General features: G+C 48.3%; 1 protein-coding gene and 1 long non-coding RNA gene across 4 annotated transcripts in view; both read right to left on the bottom strand.

Annotated features, from left to right (window-relative positions):
- Positions 1-10,043, bottom strand: part of AZIN2 (antizyme inhibitor 2) — a 47,434-nt gene extending 37,391 nt beyond the window's left edge. For 2 of the 3 annotated variants that reach the window (XM_059136348.1, XM_059136358.1), the window contains exon 1: positions 8,752-10,042. The gene's annotated coding sequence lies outside the window, so the exon portion shown is untranslated. Of the gene's footprint in view, positions 1-8,751 lie in introns of all 3 variants that reach the window. The other variant, XM_059136350.1, reaches the window with a different exon arrangement.
- Positions 10,044-10,126: 83 nt separating this feature from the next.
- Positions 10,127-12,609, bottom strand: LOC131809488 (uncharacterized). Its single transcript, XR_009345186.1, has 3 exons — positions 12,276-12,609; positions 11,859-12,052; positions 10,127-11,137 (listed from the first exon to the last, which is right to left on the bottom strand). It is a non-coding gene; the product is annotated as an uncharacterized LOC131809488 (long non-coding RNA).
- Between the last annotated feature and the right edge of the window lie 12,518 nt (positions 12,610-25,127).

The following is a 25,127-nucleotide window of genomic DNA, read 5'->3' as shown; positions in this document are numbered from 1 at the left end:
TCTTCTCTGATTCCTCCAACTCAAAACCCAGCTTCAAAAACGTGACTTTCCCAGCTCAGGGCAATCGCTGCCTTCATCCCACCTTCTGAATCTGGCAAACTCCTACTGACTTTCAAATAAAATGTCTCCTCCAAGATGCATTCTCTGACTTCCTCTCAACTCAATGCATTTTTTTTCCCTCTTCTACACCTGGCAAACTCCTGCTCACCTATCAAAATACAGTATAATGTGACCTTCCCTGTTGAGCGTCTATGACTTTCCTTGGCTGGAGGGACAATGGAACTCACAGCGGTTATATCTGTGTACACTCCTCACTCATCTGGCTCTTGTTACCTAGAGCATGAGAATCCTATTGTTGCTTTACACTTCTTGCTTGGTTACACTTCCCAGCTATTGTGTGATCTCCCAAGGGCAGGAAATGAGGGCCTGACTCCTCAAAAAGTATCCAGTGCCTGCTGTAAACAAGCGTGCCAAAGACGATTCAGTATCTGTGTTATTCAAAAACTGCTTCCAAAGTCCATCTGAAACAGTGATTGTACAAGTATAGCCAGGACATTCTTTTTTTTTTTTTTTAAGATTTTTTTTTATTTATTTGTCAGAGAGAGAGAGGGAGAGAGAGCGAGCACAGGCAGACAGAATGGCAGGCAGAGGCAGAGGGAGAAGCAGGCTCCCCGCCGAGCAAGGAGCCTGATGTGGGACTCGAACCCAGGACGCTGGGATCATGACCTGAGCCGAAGGCAGCTGCTTAACCAACTGAGCCACCCAGGCGTCCCTAGCCAGGACATTCTTATGAAGGAAAGAAGGCGGCACCTGGGTGGCTCAGTGGTTTAAAGCGTCTGCCTTCAGCTCCGGTCATGTTCCAAGGGTCCTGAGATCAAGCCCTGCATCGAGCCCTGCATCAGGCCCTCTGCTCAGCAGGGAGCCTGCTTCCCTTCCTCTTTCTGCCTGCCTCTCTGCCTACATATGATCTCTGTCTGTCAAATAAATAAATAAAATCTTTAAAAAAAAAAAAAAAGGAAGGAAGGAAGGAAGGGAAAGAAAAGGAAAGGTAAGGAAAAAAAGGAAAAGAAAAGAAAAAAAGAGAGGACTTCTTAGACCAGATATCAAAATATTTTATAAGCTATAGTCTTTAAAACGTGTTGCTGAGCAGGAAGAGACAGCAGAACAGAACGGAGTCTAGAACAGTCTCATGCAGATTGTAGAATCTGATAGGTAATGGCAGCATTTCCAATCCGTGGGGCCAAAGGGCTCTTTGGTTTAACATACGTGTATTTATGTTCTCTGTCGGACTGTAGGCTTCTTGAAAGCCAGAGGCACTTCCTGTCCTGCTTCAGTACCTCCCTAGGGCATCATGCACAACCTAATTGGAAGGCATACATATGGTGTAGACCGTGGGAGTATGGAGGAGCCATTTTCTGCTCCCTACCCAGCCTGACCACGTGACTGCTGAGTATCCTTGGTTGGGTCATTCTGCTTCGACCAAGGTTCCCTTTGCCTAGCTTGGTTTCCCCACTGTGAACTGAGAGGGTTCAAACTGAGTGAGTACTCTAGGCCCTTCTGCCTGGAACCGTCTTGCTCTCTATGCATTGCAGCAGCCTTTCAGGGGCACTCCTCTTGACAGGATGGGTCATCGGCAGGTCCTTGCAGGTCTGTGCTCTGAGAGATTTGTAGTCATTTGCACCGTAAGATGAATTAGTGACTGAGGTCTTCCTGAGACTAAGCATCCAACTTAGCTATGGCAGAAACCTCAAAAGGAGCCCTCAAGAAAAGGTGACAGCAAGAGAAGGGTATGGACACTCCAACAAACTGGCTCTATTTTGTTTTAATTATTCATTGAGCTGGCTGTATTTGGATGCCATGGTCTAAGTCTGCCTCATAGCTCTTGTCATCACCTGGTACATGGTTAAGTGCACAGTGGGCCCATTCAGTCTTCTTACTGAATGAATCAAAAAAGGTAAGAAGGAACAAGCCCGAATCCACCCTATCCATTTGTAATTTGTCATGGGTTAGTAGTCAGAGCAGAAAAATCTGTATCCCTGGGCTGGATACAGATAAGCTGTAGATTTATCTTTTTCCCTCCTGGGTATGTGATGTCACTGAATCTCCATGACAACCCTATGTCATAGGGGCTATAATTGTTCGCATTTTATAGATGACGAATCTGAAAACTCAGAGAAGTTCGGTAACCTGCCCAGGGTTACATCACGAGTAAAGGGGGAGCCCGGATTTAAACCCATCCATCCCAATTCAGCCTTTATGCTTTCCTGCCAACCAGTGCCTGAGCATTTGGGCCCCAGGTCACCAAACATCACCCAGTCATCCTGCTGGCATCCAGATGAGAGGCTGGTTGCTCCTCTTCTGCCAGGCTCCTGTACCACTATTATCCCTGCACAGCCCTCAGAAACATGTTGCTGAAGCAGGACAAAGAGCCTCTCTTCTCTGGCCAGGATCATGTCAGTCAATTTCAACCCATTCCTCCTAAACCAATCATAATTATAGTCACAACCACAGCAGAAATAAAAATGCCTTACATGTGTTGAGAACTGGAGAGTTTACAAAATACTTTCTGGTTCATCATTTTATGCAGGGTTCCCAATGCTTCACGGGATTGGACCTCAGTTCAATTTAGGCTTGGCTGAGGAAAATAAGAGGACAAAACTCCCAAAGCAGGATGTCTGGGTGGCTTAGTCGGTTAAGCATCTGCCTTCAGCTCAGGACATGATCCCAGAGTCCTGGGATCGAGTTCAGCATGGGGTGGGGGGCGTCCCTGCTCAGCAAGGAGCCTGCTTCTCCCTCTGCCTGCTGCTCCCCCTGCTTGTGCTCACTCTCTCTCTCTTCCTGACAAAGAAATAAATAAAATCTTTAAAAAAAATTTATCGAGACCATGAACAAACACAGGTCTGTTCTGCTATACAACGTTGGAGGTGGGCAGTCAAGTCTGGTGTGGCAGCTCCACAAGGTCATCAGGAACCAAGGCTCCTCCCCTCTTCTAACTCTGCCATCCTCATCTCCTGGCTTCTGGCTTCATCGCCCAAAATGGCTGCAGGAGCATTGCCAGAGCTAACATTTAACCAGTAAGACCAACTGATCGGTGCCCATCTCCCTGTGATTGTTCCCAACGTTAAGGACAAGCGCTGGATGGTGCGGTCACCAGGAAAGCTAGCTCCGGTTGCCATCACCAAATCGCACATTTGTTAACTTCCTAGGGCTGCTGTACCAAAGTACCAAAGACTGGGTGGCTTAAGACAACCGACATTTGTTGTCACAGTTCTGGAGGCCGGAAGTCCCAAATCAAGGTGTGCCAAATGGGCCGTGCCCTGCTCTCTCTCTGATGGTCCTAGGGGAGACTCTTCCCCTGCTCGCACAACTGTCTTCTCACTGTGCTTCTTCACACCATCTTCCTGTGTCTGTATCTGATTCTGTGTCCAAATTTCCCGTTTTAATAAGGACTCCAGTCATATTGGGTAAGGACCCACCCAAATGACCTCATTTTAACTTGATTTACTTATGTAAAGACCTTATTTTCTTTCTTTTTTTTTTTTAAGATTTCATTTAAAAAATAATAATAAGATTTTATTTATTTGGGGCACCTGGGTGGCTCAATAGATTAAGTGTCTGCCTTTGACTCAGGTCGTGATCCCAGAGTCCTAGGAAGGAGTCCCACATTGGGCTCCCTGCCCAGCTGGGCATCTGCTTCTCTCTCTGCCCGTCCCCCCCATGCTCACTCTCTAACTCTTTTTTTCTCCCCCCAAAATAAATGAATAAATAAATAAATATTTTTATTAAAAATTATTTTATAATTATTTATTATTATTTTTTATTAAAAATATTTTATTTATTTAAGAGAAACAGAGCAAGAGGTAGAATACCGGCAGGGAGGAAGGGCCAGGGGAGAGGCAGAGGAAGAGGGAGACACAGGCTCCCCCCGGCTGAGCAGGGAGCCTGATGGACTGGATCCCAGGACCCTGGGATCATGACCTAAGCCGAAGGCAGATACTTAACTGACTGGACCGCACAGGGGTCCCTATTAGTCCCATTTTACAAATGAGAAAATTGGGGTTAAATCCTTTGTCTAAGGTCACACAGCTAGTGAGTAATAGAGCTGGGACTTAACTCTGGTCTGGCAAACTTGATGCCTATAAGACAGGCCCTGGGAATGGGGCAGGAAGCCAGAACAAAGAAGATGAAGACCAGGTCAAGAGCAAACGACAGGAGACCCAAGAAAATCTGGAACTGAGAGTCAGATGCAAGCTGACCTGGCAGAAAGGGCACGAATGGCAAATTCCCAGGAGGCATCAGTGAGATGGAGACTTTGAAGCAACCAGAAGCTGGAAGCAGCCTTCGGCATCGCAAGAGCAGAACTGTCTTCAAGTTCGGGATGGAAACCAGTAATACCAGTAGCCACCATGGATTGAGCGTACTACAGGCCCCAGGCATGGTAGTATGCATTAATGATAACATGGCCAGAGTACTTGCCATCACGTGGCCTTGTTGTAAGATGGATATAACCCCTAACCTCACAGCCGCCTGATGCAGTGTGTGCCGTGGGTATTAGAGGGGAGGCAACACGAAGGAGAGGCTAATCTCAAGGACCCAAAACAAGCATGAGGCACCACCAGGCTACATACATTTCCTCCATCCTCACAACAAGGCCTGCAAAGTGAGAATTACTACCCTCATTTCACAGTGGAGGAATTTGAAACCCAGAGAGGCCAAGTGATTTTCCCAAGACCACACAGCAGGCAGACGGCAGAGTCTGGACTCCACCTCAAGGCTCTACAGTGAGGAAATTAGAACCATGGAGCCCAGGGTCATGTGGGAGCAGACGTTGGCCCCCATCCGTGGGAACCCAGAATTCTAGTTATGAGTGAGGTGTCCGTATCCCCTGACACAGAGGCAAGTGGGACAGAGGCCCAGGGCGAGGCACTGCGGAGGCGAGGTTCGAGTGTGGTGACTGCCTGTGGGATTATCGTCACACCCCTTCCCTAGACGAATGAGGTGCTGAGATGCTGAATTTGGTAGTTTGGATCTCTTTATGTTTATTTTCACTCTCTTTCAGGCTGAACAGAAATGTGAAAAAATACTAATAGTGTGTGACAATTAAGGAATTCACACACCCTCTCTCAAGCCGGACCTGAGTCATTTCTGACAAATGTGATAGGAAAACAACAATAACCAAATAAAACTACTCAGGGGAAAATTCTTTCTCCAGCTGCCATCCCTGGAGCCACTGGGAGGGGATGGAAAATGCTGTGGCCTCTCCCACCTTCTCCAGCAGCTCTCAGATAGGAGCAGATGCCTCAGCTTCACCCCAGAGTTTCAGTTTCGGAAAGTCAGGAGAAGGCTTGACAATATGTATTCCTGACAAGTTCCCAGGGCATACTGAGGCTGCTGGCCCAGGGACCACACTTTGAGAACACCTGCTTCAGTGAACTTGAGGCACAGCCTGCAAAGAGGTCAAAGCTGAGTACTCTTCTTTTTTTCTTTTTTCTTTTTTTTTAAGATTTTATTTATTTATTTGACAGAGAGAGATCACAAGTAGACAGAGAAGCAGGCAGAGAGAGAGGAAGGGAAGCAGGCTCCCTGATGAGCAGAGAGTCTGATGAGGGGCTCGATCCCAGGACCCTGAGATCATGACCTGAGCCGAAGGCAGCAGCTTAACCCACTGAGTCACCCAGGCACCCAAGGCTGAGTACTCTTAAAAGAAGGGCATCAGGTTCTCATCCCCAGCTGTAGAATGGGGCAAAAACCATCCTGGGCTGAACGGTTGTACCATCTCTAAACAACAAGAGAACACATTTCAGGGGTGGATAAGCTTAGGTCCACTTCCTGGCTGTATGACCTTGGCAAACTTACTTATCCTGCGTGAACCCTCCCTTTATTCATCTGTGACCTGGGCACAAGCATGCCTACCTCCTAGAACAGGTGTAAGGAATTCACGAGGATGTAAAAGCTTTTGCCTAGTGCCTGGCACATACATTCACAAATGCATTCTAAATGGTAGCAATTAATATTATTACCCCGAGCCAGGGGTGCAGGAGGTCAGAAGAGAAAATCTGGAAATGTATCAGAAGGACCCTGCTGGGGCAGCGTGGGAGAAGCAGCTCCACAGGGAGCTTTGTCTGGGGACATGGGCTAAGGGACACCTACCAGGGGTCAGAGGCTCAGGGAGAGTCAGCCCAGTGTGAGTCAGCCCAAGAAATTGGAACCGAGGCCCATCATGCCAGCCTGACGCAAGCTGGGCCTCTTTCTAAATTACCGTAGTAGTCATGTTCTCCTCTGGAAAACTGCTCACTCACCTCCAGGCAGAGTGGAACCAGGCGGCCATGTCATACTTCAGGGCGCTCTGTTCCCCTCCCCGACTGCTGACTAAACATCCCCACATCCTTAGGCCTCCAGTGAACGCACCAATCAGAGACATGGAGACTGTGCTCAGGTGATAGGTCAGAGTCAGGGTCAATGGAATCTACTCTAGAGGGAGCCAAAGGCTTCTACTCACACCTCAAGTCTGGGAGATACTCTGGGTCCTTTGGGTAAGCTCCTTCACAGAGGTCACATAGCAGTCCTTGATGACATGGACACCAGGCTTCTTGCCCTTGAAAGGCACAGTGTCACTTCCTCTGCATTCTGTTGGCTAAAGTGGGTCATGGAGCTGTCCCAGATTCAGCGTGGGATGAGGCTGGTTCCTCGGGGCTGTCTTGGGAGCCTAGCTGCCCCAAAAGCCATCCAGTCTCTGTACTGCCCACTGCCCTGACTCTGAGTCGTGCTTGTCATCTCTAGCCTGGAGGTCTGCAATTATTTTCCAAGTAATCCCCCTGTACTACTCTTCCCTCCTGTCAATCTAGTCCCCACACAGCCCCCAGCATGTTATTAAAATGCAAATAATGTCAAAATGCAAATTAAGTCAGGGTCAGATTTCTCTGTTGCTAGTGGGATCAAGTCCCCTATCCTTGACAACACCTGCGAGGACCTCCGTGAGGGACCCAGCTCCAGCCTCCTCTCTGACCAGCTCCTCACTCTCCCTGCCACCACCATGGCCACTGTCCCATAGCTCCTCCAAACCGCTTCACCCATTCCTTTCCTGGGGCCTTCGTGTTTGCTGGCCCCTCTGCCTGGAACACTTTCCCACCTCTTCACCTGCCCCATTGCTACTCATCCTCTGGGTTTCTGCATAAATGTCCTTTCCTCAGAGAGGCTGTGCCCGACACCTGGAAGCAGTCAACACATTTTTTTGTTTTTGAGAGTAAGAAAAAATCCCACTCACACCGGCTCAAGCAAAAAGTAAATTTCTTTTTGCCTCATGCACCGAAGCCACTGGAGGGCAAAACGTTCAGGTGCAGACTTTGCTTTGGGTCTCAGCTCTGCCTTCTTCAGGACTGGTTTCCTCCCCAGGTGGGCTCTTACCCCACCACCGGCCCTGGACCCCAGAATTGTCTCCTCAGCCCTGTCTTTGATTGGCCGGGCCTGGGTCTAGAGCTACTCCTCTCCCCCAGATAGGAGATGGAATCAATATGGAAGGAGACTGGGGAGAGGGTACTTCCCCAAAGGAAAAATAGGGTGTTGTTACCTAAAGAAGAGGGATGCAGGGGTGCCTGGGTGGCTCAGTGAGTTAAGCCTCTGCCTTCGGCTCAGGTTATGGTCTCAAGGTCCTGGGATCGAGCCCCGCATCGGGGCTCTCTGCTCAGCAGGGAGCCTGCTTCCCTTCCTCTCTCTCTCTCTGCCTGCCTCTCTGCCTACTTGTGATCTCTGTCAAATGAATAAATAAAATCTTTAAAAAAAAAAAAAAAGAAGAAGAGGGATGCATCCTAGGCCAGTAAAAACCACCAATGCACTCCCTTTCTCCCTTTGTGGGTACTCTGTTCACTTCATACATTCGGGCACTTTCTCTCTCTCTCTTTCTCTCTTTTTTAAGTAATTAAGTTATTTTTAAGTAATCTCTACACCCAGCATGATGCTTGAACTCACAACCCGGAGAGCAAGAGTCAGGCGCTCCACTGACAAAACCAGTGGGGTGCCCTTCGGGCAGTCTTGCCTTAGGATCCTCCCACAGGCTGCTCCCTCTTCCTAAGATGCTTTTCTTCTTCTTTTTTTAGGAATATAAATCCTTTAAGGCTCCTGGGTGCCTCAGTCAGTTCAGCATCTGCCTTTGCCTCAGGTTATGATCCCAAGGTCCTGGGATGGAGTCCCCACCAGGCTCCCTGCTCAGCGAGGATCCTGCTTCTCTCTCCCTCTGCTGCTTTCTCTCTTTCTCTCTCTCAGGCAAATAAATAAAATGAAATCTTTAAAAGAAAAAAAAAGAATAGAAATTTTTCAAAACAGTATTTTATTTTGAAAATTCATACAGAAAATTTCTAAAAATAATATATACCCTTCACCCAGATTCCCCAAATATTAACATTTTGACATTATTTGTATCTTTCTTTTTCTATGTGTACATGTATATTTATACAAGTGTGAATATACATGCATATTGTGTATCTATATCTATGTGTCCCTGTAATTTAATTTTCTGAACTGTGTGAGAGTAAATTGTAGACATAATTTCCCTTTACCCATAATACATCAGTGTGTGTTTTGCCAGGAATGTGCTTTGTCCGGATGTCCATATAACTCACTTGGATGTGGCACACCTCACCTTCTTCAAGTCTTTGATCCAAAGAAACCTCCTTGTCGCGAGCAAAACCCCTGCATCCCGCCAGGAGGTCGCAACGTGTAAAGAGGAGATAGAGAGATGGATATGATGTAACTCACTTGATCTTTATTGGGACGAGGTCCGCACCACTATCGTGGCCCGGTCATGGTCCGCTGACGTTGTCACGGAGAAGGAGACGTCGCCTCACAATCTAGACAGAGAGGTCACCGCAGAAGTTGAGACTGAGAACCAGCAAGTGGTCGGCAACGAAACTGTCGGGGCGTCGGTAGCACCGGCGATGATGTCCTCCCGACAGGGAACTCGCTTCACCTCAGTCCACCCCGATGCCTCTTTATATACTGTGCTAAGTCTCCTTCATAAACATATTACATCACTTGTTTTCCTTATGCTTACACACCAAAAACATACACACGTCGTAAACATGTTTTGGTCTACGATATTTCGCACAAGTTAAAATATTTACAACTTGTTACTCCGCGCTAATCTTATCACTACACGCATATGGTCTAGGCTTACTTGCTATGTGGTATTTGCTATGAGGTTAGTTTGTTATCACTACACGCATTTGGTCCAGGCTTACTTGTTATGTGGTTAGTTTGCAATTTGTTCCTGTTTTTCATTTAATAGGGGTTTGCACTTACTACATATTATTTATTTATTCATTCATTTATTTATTACACTTTATTTATTAAAGGTTCGTACTCACTACACTCCTCAAGGAGGCTGACCCAATCCACCTTGAAAAGACATCAACCCACACCCTCCATATGCAGTTTTCATTCTCAGGTCTTAGCCCCTCTTTAATTTTTCTTCTTTTACACCTTTCACTTTCTAGGTTAGTTGGAATTTATATATTGTCTATGTATTGTAAACTTTATAAGGACAAGGATCTTGTGTTCACTGAAATAACCCATGCTCCTAAAACAGTACTTAGCAGATAGCAGACCGTCAATAAATACTTAGGGAATTAACAAATGAATGAATGAATGAATGACTAGGGCAACCTAACGTCACAGCAAATGAGTAACAGTGCTTTTCAGCAGGTCCTGCCACAAGCCAGGAGCTGTTCTCAGAGATGTTCTGTGATGTCCTCTGGGGCTGCTGAGGCTCTCAGTGGGACCATCTGTGATGCTGGTTCCATAGCCCCTGGCCATTGTAGACTTGACCCAAGACAAAATTAGCAAATCTCAATTTTGCCATTGTTACCTTTGACTTCCCTTTTTCTCTCATTCCCCTCCCCCAAAGCCATTACCCTGTTATGCTTCTCCCACAAGGTGACAATTCCCCTCTGTGTGACAGAGGCAGGGCAGTGCAGTAGAAAGAGCCCTGGGCTGCTGGAGTCCTTGGAAGAATCGCTTCCCTTTCTGGATCTCAGTCCCCTGCTCTCCGTGATTCCCGTGATCTCTGAGATTCCTGGCTCTGGAATATGACCATCACCATCCCTCCCTCCCATCCCCCCCCCCCCTGCCCCAAGCTCTTTATATCATTGGTCTGGGGAATCTGGGTTGAGATTGTGGCCTTTTCTCTGATGGAGGAATGCGCAGGGGATTTCTCTCCCAGAGAACAGATAAGAAAAGTATTTTCAGGTCTAGGGTTGCTTCCTGGCCTCTCAGTGGGGGAACTAGACAAATCCAAATGGAAGTCTAAAGCAGCCACGCCCTAGTAGCTCTAGGATCCAAGGCAGGTGGCTTCAGGGTCTCTGTTTCCTCCACTGTAAAATAGATTCAGGAATATCTGATATGGTGGGAAGAATAAATTAAAAGATGCACGCCAGGTGCTTTGCATATCACCTGTCACATAAGAAGTGTTCCAAAAATAGTAGCTGTGATTCGCTTCTGAGGCCTGTGTGGATTCCTGCAGGTAGACCTGGGCATGAGGCCGGGGGGGTGCGGGCGAGGGATGGAGGAACATTTCTGGAGTCTTCTCCCCACAGCAGTTGCAGGCTGGGTGCCGTGTGCAGCTGTTTCGGAGCTGGGGCCGGGGGTAGATGCCGTGGCTATGTTGGAGACACCCATTCCTGATGTCTAGACAGAGCTCCAGGCCGCTCATCTCCCTGTTCCAGACACTGAGCCCAGAAGTCTGAGTCATAGAAAGCACTTGGAGGTCCTCTGGAAAGCCAGCTGGGCCAAGCACACTTAGAAGCTGTTCTCCCCACATGTTCAGTTTACTGAAATATTGTATTCATCACTTAGAGCTCCCGAACAAATAATTCCCGAAATGTAATGGCTTAAAGCACTAAGCATTTATCATCCCACACAACTTCTGAGAGGCAGAATCGGAAGGCTGCTTAGCTGGGGGACCCTGGATCAAGGTCTCTCATGAGTTTGTGATCAAGCAGCAAGCCAAGGCTGCAGACACCTGAAGGCTTTGACTGGGACTGAAGGACCCACTTCCCGCAAGCTCGCTCATACGGCTCTTGGCAGGCGGCTTCGGTTCCTCTGCTACACGCCCTTCTCCATAGGGATGCTCAGCACAGGGCCTCTTCTAGAACAAGCCATATGAGGAGAGAGAGAGACTAAGATGGAACAGCAGCGTCTTCTGTAGCCTAATCTCAGCAGGGACTCACCATCCCTTCTGCCATATTCTATGAGCCACGGAGACCAACCTGACGCCATCCAAGGAATGGGGTTTGCCCTCGGGCGTGCACACTGGGAGGCAGGGGTCCCGGGGCCTATTTTGAATGCTGCCCATCACAGGTATGATCTACATATGATGAAATTCACAGATTTTAGGTGAACCCCTCAGCTGTAACAAGCAAATATTCTCATGTGACTCACACGCCTATCAAGATTTAGGCTATTTTCCCCACCGCAGACCATTCCTCATCCTCAGAACACTCCACAGAAGAGCCACCACCTCCTGCCTCTTCCCAGTCCCGCCCCCCCCCCACCCTAAATGACTACTGATCTTGAATCTATCTCTGTATAATCATAGTTTTACCTGGAGCTTTATAAACCCTTATTCGACATGCCCTTGACCTGACACCAACCACTTCACAGCTCACGTTTCACCTCCTACTAGACTGCAACTGGCTCAGGAACGGAGGCTATATCTGCCTTATTTCTGGGTCCCTAACATGAGCTCAGCGCCTGGCAGGCAGTAGGTGCTGGGAAATGTCCCATCCTGGGATCTGGAGGTGTGGCGTGTTGGGAAGTAGGGGACAAGGGAGAGGAGGGGCAGGTCAGGCTGGACACCGGCCAGAGACCTGTTCACTGGGGCCAGAAATCGCCGCAAGACCCAGCATCCTCCGGTCCCAGGAGCTCAGAGGGCTCTCCGACCAGAGGCTCCGGGACAGAGAAGGGGTTTCCATCAAGCAAATGCAGAGGGGCAGTGAGCCCAGGTCTGGTACTCTGGAGGTCACCCTCTGGATGCTGAAAAATTTGCTGACTGGGGACAGGCCTGAAAAGAAAGTAAAAATGGATTTTCCTTTTCTTGTTTCTCCTGCCTGTTCCCCCAGCAGCACACCTGACAACTAGCCCAAACCCTCAGGCAGAGTCCAGCCCCTCCCCCTCACACTGCTCACACTGGCCTTGCCCTCAGCAGGGTCCTGAGGAGACTAGGGGAAAGGCTCCAATGCCCCGTAGGCTTTCTGGAATCCCAGGGCCCTAGAGCCTGGACTTACCGGTCAGGGTGCTGAGTCTCCGCTTACCACTTCCGGCTATGTGATCTTGGTTGGATTACTTCCTGCTCTGAAAAGGCAGGGAATCTTAATTCCTAGCTAGTAGAGGGGTACAAGACTAACTGAGGGAAAAAGGTTAGCACTGCGGCTTGTAGGGAAAGGGTGGCAGGCCTTGGCAGGAGAAGGTGACGTGTGGGACCTTCCCTGTTTATCCTGAAAGGGAAATGATCCCCAGAATCCAGAGCTGAGAAGAAAAGGTATGCACTACCCTGCCTTCCAAGTTCGGAGGATGACTCCCAGGACTTGATAGGAAGGGCCATTTCCTATCTTGATCAAGTCCTCCCAGGACTTGATAGGAAGGACTGGAGATGTGTCGCTGGTAAAAAGCCACGGATCCCTCCCTTCCTGAGGGCTGGACCAAGGGACTGGCTCCTCCCCCTGACGCAGGGCTCCAACTGTCTTTTGCAAAGATGGCCGCTGTTTCTACCATCCCACTTGTTCTTTTGCAATGTGACCTTATCACTCCTCCATCAAGAGAACCAGTTAAATCCCTTCCTCTGGAATCTGTACTAGCTTTAGTGACTCACCTGTAACAGCGGAATACAGCAGAAATTACCCTGCTCGACTTGGGGACAAGGCCAAACATTCTCTCAGAAAGCCCACTCTACAGACACTCCTTCTAGTGGCCCAGCTACTATGCTGTGAGAAGCCACACCACATGGATAGTCCACATGTCGGCCCTCCAGGTGACAAGGCCAACAGAACCTTCAGGCCATCCCCACTAAGGCTCCATCTCCCCACCCCAAGTAAAGCAGCCTCCAGGGGATCCCAGCCCCCCGCCATGTGAGTCTTCTCAGCTAAGGACACAGACATCCTGGAGCAGTGTATCAGTTACCTAATGCCACATAACAAATGATCCCGAAGTGTGACAGCTTCAAACAACAGTTAGCATCTGACAGTTTCTGACAGCCAGGAGTCCTAGAGAAGCACACCTGAGTTGTTCTGACTCCCACTCTCTCATGAAGTTGCTGTCTAGCTGTCGGCCAAGGGCTGCAGTCATCTTAGAACTTCTCTGGGGCCAGAGGAGCCACTTCAAAGCTCCCTCACATGGCTGCTGGCGGGAGGCCTCCATTCCTCTCCAGATGGGCCTCTCCATGAATATGTGTCCTAACAGCATGGCAGCTGGCTTCCCCCAAGCGATCCAAAAGACAGATCCGCAGGAACCTCAATATATTTCATAACCTCACCTCGAAAGTGACATATGATCACTTGTGCCATATTGGACTGCCACACAGACCCACCTTGATACAGAGGGGGCGCAGACTAACATGCAAGGGTGTGAGTACTGGGAGGCATCTCGGAGGCTGCCTACCTCCACCAGAGTCCAGCCATGCCCCTGGCATCCTGTCAAATTCCTGGCCCACAGAACCTGAGGGGATGCTATTTGTAATTGTTTCTGCCATGAAGTTTGGGGTAGTCTAGTACACGATACTAGACAAGTGGACCAGAGCCCAGAGAATTATTCATTGAGTTTGGGGTGTCCCTGGAGGGGCCTGGCCTCGCATTCCCATGGGTGTCAGCTGAACCACTGTACTTGTGACCTGCCCTGGCGCTAACTGAAGTAGGGCAAAGGACACCCAAGAGAAAAGGCTGAGGGTGTGACCGGGTGGCCAGTGGGTGAGAAGAAGAAAGACAGACTCTGCCCATGTCCACAGCCCCGGGATTGGAGCCACAGAGGGGAGATGTGATGGGGGCAGCAGGCGTGCTGGAGGCAAAGAGGTGAGCCCGAGGCCACCGGCAGAGGAGTGCTCTTTAGCACCAAGTCCTTTCTCAGGATGGCCTGTGCGGCCCTCAGCCCCACACTCCGTGGCTGTAGACCATCAGCTGAGCAGCTGTGACAACAGGAACTCAGCCCGCTTATAAGCAGTGACGAAGGGTCCTGCCAAGGGCCAGCAGGGGACAGGTCCTGTTTTCCTTCTGTTCCTCCCCACCGGGAGAGGGCAGACCGTGGTCAACTCCCTTCCCACCACCGGTCCTGCGTGCTGGGACTTGGAGTCCACCATGAGATCAACATTTGAAAGTAGAAAGACAAAGAGGGTAAAGAAAGGAGGAAGGAGTGAGAGAGAAGGAGGAGGAGAAGGAAGAGGAAAGAGGGAGGAAGGAGGGAGGGGGGAGGAAGGAGGAGGGAGGAATTAGAAAGACCAGGCTAATGCCCAAAACAAGAGACTGCGTTAATAACTAAGAATGACAGAATGTCCTCCCAGCTGGAGGACCAGTGGGTGGCACTTATTTTTCTTAAAAAAAATTATTCCATATTTACCTTCTTTTTAAAGATTTTATTTATTTATTGGACAGAGAGCATAAGCAGGGGGAGCAGCCGGCAGAGGCAGAGGGAGAAGGCTCCCTACTGTGGGGAACCCAATGCGGGGCTCAATCCCAGGACCCTGGGATCATGACCTGAGCCGAAGGCAGACACCCAACCAACTGAGCCACCCAGGGCACCCCGATATTTATCTTTAAATGTTGATATTCCTCAGTCAAGCTAGTTCCAGGAGCCATTATTATCACTGTCATTGTCCTTGGCTCCTACTCTCCCCTCGTACATTCACAATCTCCTAGCACTGTGCTAAGTACAGTAAATTCGATGTGTGTCTAAGTCCAGTTGGTCACCATATCCTGGTCTGTTCAAACTCCAGCTCTCTCCTAAGCCTCTGTCTACTTCCTCTACCCCAGATGTCTCCACCTTGGTTCGGGCCTCCGTAGCTCTCCTTTGGATGACTTCCTTGGCTCTGATCCCTTACCACCCAGAACTTCCTCCACCTTTCCTGAGAGAGATCTTTCCAAAAAGCAAATAGGATCATCACTCCCTGTTGAAGACAGCTGGTTGTTTCCCAGCTTCCATCCTTCCTTTAATAATAGAGCCTCTGCCTTTTAGCTAAACACATGTCTGCCCAGAATAGAAACTACATTTCCCAGCAACCTGGCCCCTAGCCATAGCCACACTGAATTCTGGGTAGTACAATGTAAATGAAAGTGATGTGGGCAAGTCCTGAGTTATGCCTTTCAAGGGAAGGGGTATGTCTTCCACATCCTTCATACTTCTACCCGCTGGCTGAAATGCAGATGTGATGGTGGGAGGCGGAGCTGCCCTCTTTAGACCACAAGAAGGAAGCTGGTGTTGAAGATGTCACAGCAACAAACCAGAAGGAACCAGGGTCCCTCGTGATTGTGGAACCGCCGTGCCCATTCTGGCTTGCCTATCTGTTTTTACACAAGCAAGAAGCAAACGTCTATCTTGTCTAAGCCGTTGTTAGTTCAATGTCTTTGTTACTGTACTTCAGCCTGTTTCCTAACTAATAAACACTCCACTCAAAACTCCTGCAAAGCCTCCTACATACAGTCTTCAAGTTAAGTCCAAGCACCTAAAGCCAGCACCCAAGACCCTTGGAGATGTAGCCTCTGTCAGCCTAGTCTCTCGCCTTCTCTGTTGTTCCTCTTTAGTTTAAACTCTCTGCTTTAGTCATACTAAACTGTTCGCACTTAGCAAATGTGCTAAGCTGATTCATGCTTCCAGGCCTTTGCTTCAACGGTTCCCTCCGCCTGGAATGCCCTTCCCCCTTCTTTGCTGCCTCCTCCCTGCTCATCCTTCAGGACTCTGCTCTGGAGTCAATCCTTAATAAACTTATCCTAGAACCCCATCCCCACCCCCAGATGAGGTTATCTGCCTCCACTAGATGCTCCCTTAGCACTCTGTGTCTATTTCTCCCAGGGCTGTTAGACTACAAACTTTGGGAGGGCAAAGATGGTCCCTGCCTGGTTTGCACTTAATGCCCAGTCTCCAGCATATTGGGAGAACTCACTAAATATGTCCCAGGTGAATAAATGACTAGATGGGGCAGCCAGCCTAATTTATCATGCTGTATCATCACCACCCTCTGCTCACACTTGTCTCTCTCACCTGAGTCCCCTGCCACAGGGGCAACAGAGTTCTGATTGCCAGGCATAGTAGGTGCTCAATAAACATTATTCTAAGAGAACTTTCAACCCAGTGCCCTCTGTTCTACATCATCATTTTCCAACAGAACTTCTGGTTCATTCCACAAGGGTTTCCTCACAGGCGGTGTCCAGGGTGCAGCATTTCTCAACCAAGTGTGCATTTGTCACCGCTATCATCTTCTTGGAATACTGGCAGCTTTTATGGAAATCAGCATTTGGCCGCAGTGACCTCAAAACAGTAGCTGAAAGTCTCTTCAGATGGCTTGGGCTTAGCCAATTCTTTAGAAAACCACATCTCAACATTGCGGTCTGAGTGGCAAAAGAGCAGGAAGCGTGTTACAAAAATCGGGAAGTGGGTGCCAGGTCAGGTGGGTTTGTGAAGCCCGGAAGGGCACAGAAGAGGTACACCATGACAGGTGGGAGGGTATTGGTCTGTGAAGGTAAGTGGAACTCAGAGCTTAAGCTAAGTGGGTCTTGGCCCCCATGGCAAGAGGCTCCTGCCCAGCCTCTCTATTATGAGCCCACAGGAGGGAGAGATCGGTTAAGACAGGCTAGGTTCTGCTACAGTAAGAAACAACCAGGAATATCCCAGTAACTTAAAACAACAAAAGAAGCCCCTTGTTCATAGTTGATGCTCATTGGTATCGACTAGTGGTCTCTGCTCAAGGTCTCTGCTCAGAGACCTGGGCTGATAAAGGCCGCATCTCAGCACAGGTTTCTGTAACTGCAGAGGCAATGAGAAGAGAGTATTCGAATCCTGCTCCAGCTCTCCAAAGCTTCTACCCGATGTGGCATGCATGCTACCTCTGCTCGTATTTCGTTGGCCAAAGCAAGTCCTATGCTCTGGCCAAAGTTTAAGAGGGCAAGAGTATCAATAGGGAGGGACATCAGGTACTTATGGAAGACAGTAATCCATCCCACAAGAAAACGCTGTGTGATTGGAGCTTTCACTAACTGTATGATTTCAAGCAAGCCAACCAGTCAGGTTGGGACTCAAATTTCCCGGCCAGGAAGCTGACTTAGTGGGAGGATTGTACTGACTCCGTGAGAATGCATCGAGAGAGCTGAACACAGGCCCAGTATAAAGCCTTGTTCCATAAATGGTATCTTCTTAAACATTAATTGTGGAGAACCTTGATCACCAAAAGGCAAGAGTAAAATGAAAGACTCATGGTTGCCTCTTTCTTTCTTTCTTTCTTTTTAAATTTTATTTATTTATTTGAGAGAGAGAGAGAGCCCACAAGCAGGGGGAGCGGCAGACAGAGGAAAAAGCAGGCTCCCTGCTGAGCAAAGAGCCCAATGCGAGACTCAATCCTAGGAACCTGGGATGATGACCAGAACAGAAGGCAGACGCTTAACTGACTGAAACACACAGGTGTCCCATATGACTTCTTTCATTGCAGCTCAAACCACAAGAACCTGGAGCTGTTGTTTCCCTCCTTTTTCTCTTATAAATGTAACTGCTGGAATCAGGGGCTGCTTCCTGGGCCTGGGAAGGCCTCTGATTTTGTTTGGCCGTTGTGGGCCCAAGAAGGAGCTGGAATCTTGGTCTGCATTTGTTCTAGACAGTGTGGCCAAGGTAGCCTATGGTACAGGACCATGAATATGACCAATCAGACTCTCTGGGGGTCAGTGTTGGATTTTGGAGCTGCAGTGAGAACTCTCAGGCAAACTGAAGCCTGGTCCTCATGCCTGAGAACTTAACTCTGGGATGTATGTTTTGTAAAAGTTACTTGGACCTGCCAAGCAGGCAGGCACATACCCAGATTCTGCCTGAGCAGTCAGGAGGGGCAGCACTTAGACCTCAGTGTGGGACTCCACAAGCCACGTGTAGCTCCATCTGGGAGCATGCAACTGTTTCTTGCTTAGCGGACTCCAAAAGATAAGTTTCCATACCCAGGATTGTTAAAGAAAGGTTGCATTCAGGTGCCTGGGTGGCTCAGTCGGTTAAACATCTGCCTTCAGCTCAGCTCATGATCCCAGGCTCCTCGGATCCAGTCCCACATCGGGCTCCCTGCTCAGTGGGGAGTCTGCTTCTCCTTCTCCCTCTGCCTCTCCCCACTGCTGTGCTCTCCCTCTCCTCAATAAATCAAACAATCAATAAAAAGAAAGTTATCATTCTTCAATTCTGCTGGTATTTCTCAGGTAAACACATCATTATCCTGAGGGAACAGCCAGGCCAAGCCAGAAGTTTGCATTCTGGAGCAATTCCTGTGGGGGCAGTAAGGGAGCAGAAACTGGAGGGGCAGGAGGTCTGGCAGGAAGCGGGTATGCCGAGCCTGGTGAGAGGGGAAGGGGGCCTGCGTCAGGACACAGCGGGAGGGATGGAAGGAAGGACAGGGACTGAGAGGTGTTAAGGAGATAAGGATGGGAGGCATTAGCTGACTCATGGGATCTGGGGAGAGTAAGGAGGGAAAGGAAGAAGCCATGGTGACTCCCAGGACTGACCTGAAAAGACTTCTTAAAAATTTGACACCAAAAGTAACTTGACAGCAAAATCTGACCTGGAAGACATTCTGGTTTAAATGATTCAAAACTCTAGAATCTACGTGTCCCATACACCTTGCTGCAGAAAAGATTCTTGCATTTCATGACACGGGGCTGCCCCAAGGACCATAATAAGCAGTGTTACGTAACACACCGCATGTGCCCCAATCACCTATGTCTAAAGTCCAAAAGAATTCCAAATTCTGAATAAGCTCTCTGTTAGATAAGGGACTGCAGGCTTGTTCTAGAAGCAACGGCAGCCACTCACCACCGCACTCGGTTCCTCCCAACAAGGCGTGCGGGCACGTACACAGAGGTCCCCGCCGAGAGCTCCCTGTCCGCTCCTCGGGGCCTCTTCTAGTCCACCTGCCACCAGTGCCCACCCCACCCCCCGACCCACAATGGACAGCAACACATTCTGCTGCCCCCTGCAGCACATGGAGTCATGAGGGAACCCTTGGGGGTGCCTCAAGTCCTTGGCCTTGCCCTGCATCATGGTGTGAAGGTGGGTCTCTGAGATCCTGTGCTTTCTGGGACTCTTCCTACCACCAGAAAAGTGATAGGTGCCTAGGTGGCTCAGTCAGCCCCTCCCCCTTCTTGTGCTTTTAGAACCCTCAAAATGACCCTTTCTCTTTCATTCTTTGCCTTCCCTAGTGCCATCCCTGGCATCAAAGGTGGAAGAACCATGGGTGTAGAAAGACATTGGTTAATACTAAAAATTACACTCAGGGGCACCTGAGTGGCTCAGTCAATTAAATGGCTGCCTTCTGCTCAGGTCATGATCCCAGGGTCCTGGGATCAAGCCATACGTCAGGCTCCCTGCTCAGAGGAGAGCCTGCTTCTCCTGCCATTGCCTGCTGCTCTGCCTACATGTGTTGTCTCTATCTCTCAGTCAAATAAATAAATAAAATCTTTAAAAATAAATAAGTTTACTAAATAAATAAATAATAAATAAATAAGTAAAAATGAATAAAAATGGCACTCAGGCCCACCAAGAAACTGCCTGCCTCTTTCTGGAAGACCTCTTGCCTTCCACTTGGCCACCCTGTCTGGTTATCAGCTTACCTGTCTCCCTCCTTCCCTTGAACAGCCTCAGGAATGAGGGTCGCCCCCTCACAATTGAGTCCCTACCCCAGATTCCAACTGAAACTATTACCTTGTTAAAGGTCATGGACAAACTTCTCAAGGTCAATTCCAAGGGGCTTTCTTCAGTCTTCATCATGTACCCCTTCATAGAGGCGGACTGCTTTATTCATTATCCACAAATAATTCACTGCCCCTCCCAGTGGGAGAAGTATATTCCTGGTACCACTGATTGCAGCTTGGCCATGAAACTTGCTTTGATATGTAAAATGTGAGTGTGTACTTCCATGACCTGTGCTAGAGCTGGAGAGAAGATTTAAGGATAACATCATTAGTGCTGTGCTGGTAAATGCTCAGCAACAGGCTCTCTGGGGGAGGGGAGGGAATGACTGATTTCAAGCTGCCAATGTGATGTTACTGAACATGGAGTTGAGAAGAGAGTTGTACTACCAGCGCTCCCTAATACAAGCCTACTCCAGCCTCCTGTCTGCCTTGGCCCTTTCCTCTGAGAGCAGCAAGTTTCTAGATAGGGCCTTTCCCTTCAGCCAGCACCTCCGATTGATGGCAGAACCATAGCTGACCTGCAACCTTTCTGATATAAACCTTTCTGTAAGCTGATATTTGGGGGATTATCTGTCACTGCAGCATAACTTAGCTGAAGCTGACTACTGTACTCTTGAAACTCTGTCCTTGGCTTTGGTAACACCCCTTCTATCGTTTCAGTCAACAAATATTCATCAGTGGCCACTACCTATGAGATGATTTGTCACTGTCGGTAACAGTAGAGACTAGAGAGCCAGACCACCTGGATCTAAATAGCTTCTCACTTCTTATAGATCTTCATCTATAAACTGAGACCAAGAGTAGCACTTAGCTCATAAAGTTGTCGGGAGGAATAAATCATTTGCCATATGTAAAGCACTTAGCACAGCACCTGGTACAGGATAATCAGTCATTAAACATCAGCTTCTGTTATTGCCACCAGCTACCAAGCTTCATCTAGGTTGGGCTGGAAGATGCAGTCAGGGCACCTTGGCTTTAAGGGAATTCATTCACAGTCTGGAGCAGGAGACAGATATAAAAGCAGAAAATCATGATAAATCAGAATAAATGCAAGAAAAGAAGGGTATGCTGTCAGAGCCAGAGCATCAGGACAACTAAGAGTGTGAAACTGCGGGTTGAGTGCGCAAAAAGTCTTCATAAAGAAGGGTATATTTAGGCTGGACTTTGAAGGATGAATAGGAGTTTTCCAGATGAAAAAGAGTATGTTGAGTAGAATGAAACTTCAGGTCTTCTTCTTGGCTCTCTAATTATCCTCTGACCCCTTTGCTGGTTACCTCTCTACCCTCAGATGTTGGTTCCCCAGATTTAGTCCTTCTTCTCTTTCTCTTCTCTCTATTCTCTTCTAGGACAAACCCATCTGCCCCAAGGTTTTGACACAGGTGGTCATAGTTAACATTTACTGAGTGCTTACTATAAGCAAGGCATCGTGCTAAATACTTCACATCCATTATCTAATTTGATATTCGCTCTGATCCTATGAGGCAGGTATCATCATTTGCATTTTTTTTAAAGATTTCGTTTATTCATGGGGGTGGGCAGAGAGAGAACAAGCAGGGAAAGAGGCAGATGAGAGGAAGATGACTCCCTGCTGAGCAAAGGGAGTCCAATGCAGGGCTCAATCCCAGGATCTGGAGATCATGACCTGAGCCAAAGGCAGATGCTTAACCAGCTGAGCCACCCAGGCACTCCCATCTGTACTTCACAAAGAGAAACTGAGGCTAAGAGGGCTTAGATGACTTGCAGTGTCACTGGAGGCACTTTTAGCAGCAGGAACAGGAATACCCAAATAAACATGGCCCCCACTGCAAGAAGTCTAGAGGCAGGTGATACCAGTTGTTTCATTTGGCGGCACAGCGATGTTCGACTCTGAGTCAGCTTCTCTCTGCGTTTCTTCGCTCTTCCCTCACAACCCCAGGATGGCTGCTAGACTAAGCATCGCATTCACCCTCAACATCTAAAGGCAGGCAGGAAGGGAGGTTTTTCCCTGAGGCATCTCTCTCCTCACCCAAAGGGAAAGCCCTGCCTCCCACCCTCTTGCTTCTTCCCTCACCCTCTCAAGTTGTACCTCCGGCCAGTCTGACCCCCTCTCAGCTCTATGCCGTCTGTTTGGTGGCTAACCTAAAGGATGAAGGGTTGTGTTGAATAACGTGTGGTGTTCATGAGTTCCAAACATGGACGGGAACCCAAAGTATTTAGGCTAAGAACACAGGCAAAGACATGGTTCAGGAGAAGCCCAGTTGGATAGCTGCTACTGGCCACTGGCCACCCACTGCTGCAAGACTCCCAGGTCCCCTCCGAGAACAGCCCTGCCACGTCGCCTCTTTCTCTCTCTCAAAGGTCAAAGTCCTGGGGAGAGACATCCTATTGGGCAGGCCGGGTCATGTGCTCACTGTCCCTTTGCCAGAAAGGCAGGAAAGATTCTGCCCTTTCAGCTTCCATAGGAGGAGACAAGGAGACGTGGCTGTCCCCTGCCCTCCAAGCTCTTTACAGTATTGGATTTCAACATAGGAGAGACGTTCTTCTGCTGAGTACCACAGTTATCGTTGACTTGCCACTGGCTCCTTTGCCTCCAGACCTTGGCACATACTGCTCCTGGTGTCCCTCCCTCCTTCAGCCAAACTCTCCTCATCCTTTGATGTTTCATGTCTCTTAGATGTCATTGCCCTTCAAATCTGGGACAGGTGCTCCCATCATAGACTGTCCCTTCCACAGCATTGTCCTCATCCCCGTACTGAAATTGCCATCTTACTTGAGTTTTGTCCCTCCCTTGACTGCAAGATCTATGAGAGTGGATACCCTGTCTTCCTTGTCAGCACCAGATCTCTGGCACCAAGCACAATCCTGGGCAATAGTATATGCTCACTAAATATACACTGAATGAATTAATTAAAGAATGAATGAGGTGAATATTAATGACACCACCCTCCCCCAGTCACCTGGCCCCAGAACTTGGACATTATTATTCCCATCTGGTCTAGTGTCAGTTCCCATTAATTCTACCTCCATAGACCAGTCCCTCATTCCCTTTCTCCTGGACTTTTGCAATACTCCCTGCTGTGGACATCTGTCATTTCTGCCTGCCCACAGGCTCTTCCCCCTTATTTCAGAAACTGTCGTCATGTGCTTTTGGGGAACTACGTCTCCCACTCCCACAATCTTGAGAGAACTATTAATCAAGGTACTCTCCACCTTTGCCAAGGGGTGAACATGAGGTAAAAACCAAGCCAGAGCTTTGAATCTTGAGTAGAATGACGCAGATGCAGGGAACAGTCAAGCTGAGTCATTCCAATCACAGCATCATGAGAACTCATTTGTTGGGCTTGAGGGTAGCCTCACCCAAGTTTAGAATCCAGTGATAGGTGGCTACCGAAGTAGGACAGAAGGAGATCTAAATATCACCTTTTTTACTGACAGACCTGTTGGAGATGTACCTTGAGGTCTGACAGACAAGTGGAATTACTAATATGGAACTCCAGCAAGCAATCTTTCCCACCCAGTCTCAGGCAGTGCTGGGAATCATAATCTTCCCTGTGAGGGTCAGATCCTGGGAAATTTTAGAGCAAGAAGGAAGAGAGAAAAAAACAAAACAAAACAAAACAAAACAAAACAAAACGTGGTTCTTGTGAGGAGGTAGATCTGAAAGAGAAAGAAGAGGAAGAGGTGAACTGAGCTTCGTTTAGTCTCCCTAAACTCAACAATCAGATAAGTCACTCCTCCTTCTCTTCTGCAGAGACAAGAGGCAGGAATATTACTCTAAAAGAGGTCCCTCTTTTTTTCTGGAAAAAGCCAGAGGAGGGAATAAATATCCCCCTCCACCTTGTCTACTTATTCTCGATATTTAGATTACCCAAAGCAGCTCTGGCTCCTGTCATTCCTAAGGCCACCTGTCGTACAACTGTATCATCCCAGCGGGTTCCTCTCTTGATTGATGTAGCCAGAGTCTGTTTCTGTTGCTTGCACACAAAGAACATTTATTAGTTTCCTATTGCTGCTGTAGTAAATTGCTACAAGTTTGGTGCCTGGGTGGCTCATTTGGTTAAGCGACTGCCTTCAGCTCACGTCATGATCCTGTAGTCCCAGGATAAAGTCCCCTATCAGGCTCCCTGCTTAGCAGGGAGTCTGCTTCTCCCTCTGAAATTCTCCTCTCTCATGCTCTCTCTCTCTCATTCTGTCTCTCTCTCTCTCTCTCTCGCATAAATAAATAAAATCTTTTTTAAAATTACTACAAATTTGATGGCTTAGAACAATACAAATTTATTATCCTATAATTCGGGAGGTCAGATATCCAAAATGGGTCCTATGGGGCTAACATCGAGGTGTCAGCAGGAGATGTGTTTCCTCTAGAGGCCCTGAGGGACAGTCTGTTTCCTTGCCTTTCCAGCTTTAGAGGCTGGATCATTCCTTGATCACTCCTTGGCTTGTGGTCCCCAGTCAACAATCACACCACCCTGACCTCTGTCTGTGTCATCACACCTCTTTCTCTGGTTATCCTGCCTCTCTCTTATCCTTAATGAGGACCTTCGTGATTACATTGGGTCCATCCAGATAATCCAGGATAATCTCTTTCCACCTCAAAATCCTTAACTTAATCACATCTGCAAAGTCCCTTTTGCCTTGTAAGGTAACATGGTCACAAGTTTCAGGGATTAAGACATGAACATCTTTGGGGGTAGAGTGGGGAGGGGATTGTTCTGCCTATCACAAAACACAAACATAAGTATCTCTTGGCATTAATCTCTTCCTCTTCTCTCCAGTCTGTCCTGCAACTGATCCGTTTAAGATGTGAATCTGAGGGGCGCCTGGGTGGCTCAGTGGGTTAAAGCCTCTGCCTTCGACTCAGGTCATGATCCCAGAGTCCTGGGATCGAGCCCCACATCAGACTCTCTGCTCGGCAGGGAGCCTGCTTCCACCTCTCTCTCTGCCTGCCTCTGCCTACTTGTGATCTCTCTCTCTCTCTCTCTCTGTCAAATAAATAAATAAAATATTAAAAAAAAAAAAAGATGTGAATCTGACCATGATGGTTCTACTTAAGAAATTTCTCAATTCACCAAAGCCCCCTGGATAAAGTCTACAGCACACTCTTATCTCTCTCTCTCTCTTTCTCTCTCTCTCTCCCCTCTGCTAGTTTGCTCTGAATGTTCTCTCAGCCTGAAATATATCCCCCACACCAAAGCCAAATCCTCTGTATCTTTCAAGGTCCATCTTTTTCACAGAAATGTCCAGGAT

The sequence above is a fragment of the Mustela lutreola genome, chromosome 10, assembly GCF_030435805.1.
Source record: "Mustela lutreola isolate mMusLut2 chromosome 10, mMusLut2.pri, whole genome shotgun sequence".
Lineage (NCBI taxonomy): Eukaryota > Metazoa > Chordata > Mammalia > Carnivora > Mustelidae > Mustela > Mustela lutreola.
The sequence above is the reverse complement of the archived record's forward strand: the minus strand, read 5'-3'. Positions and strand labels throughout refer to the sequence as shown.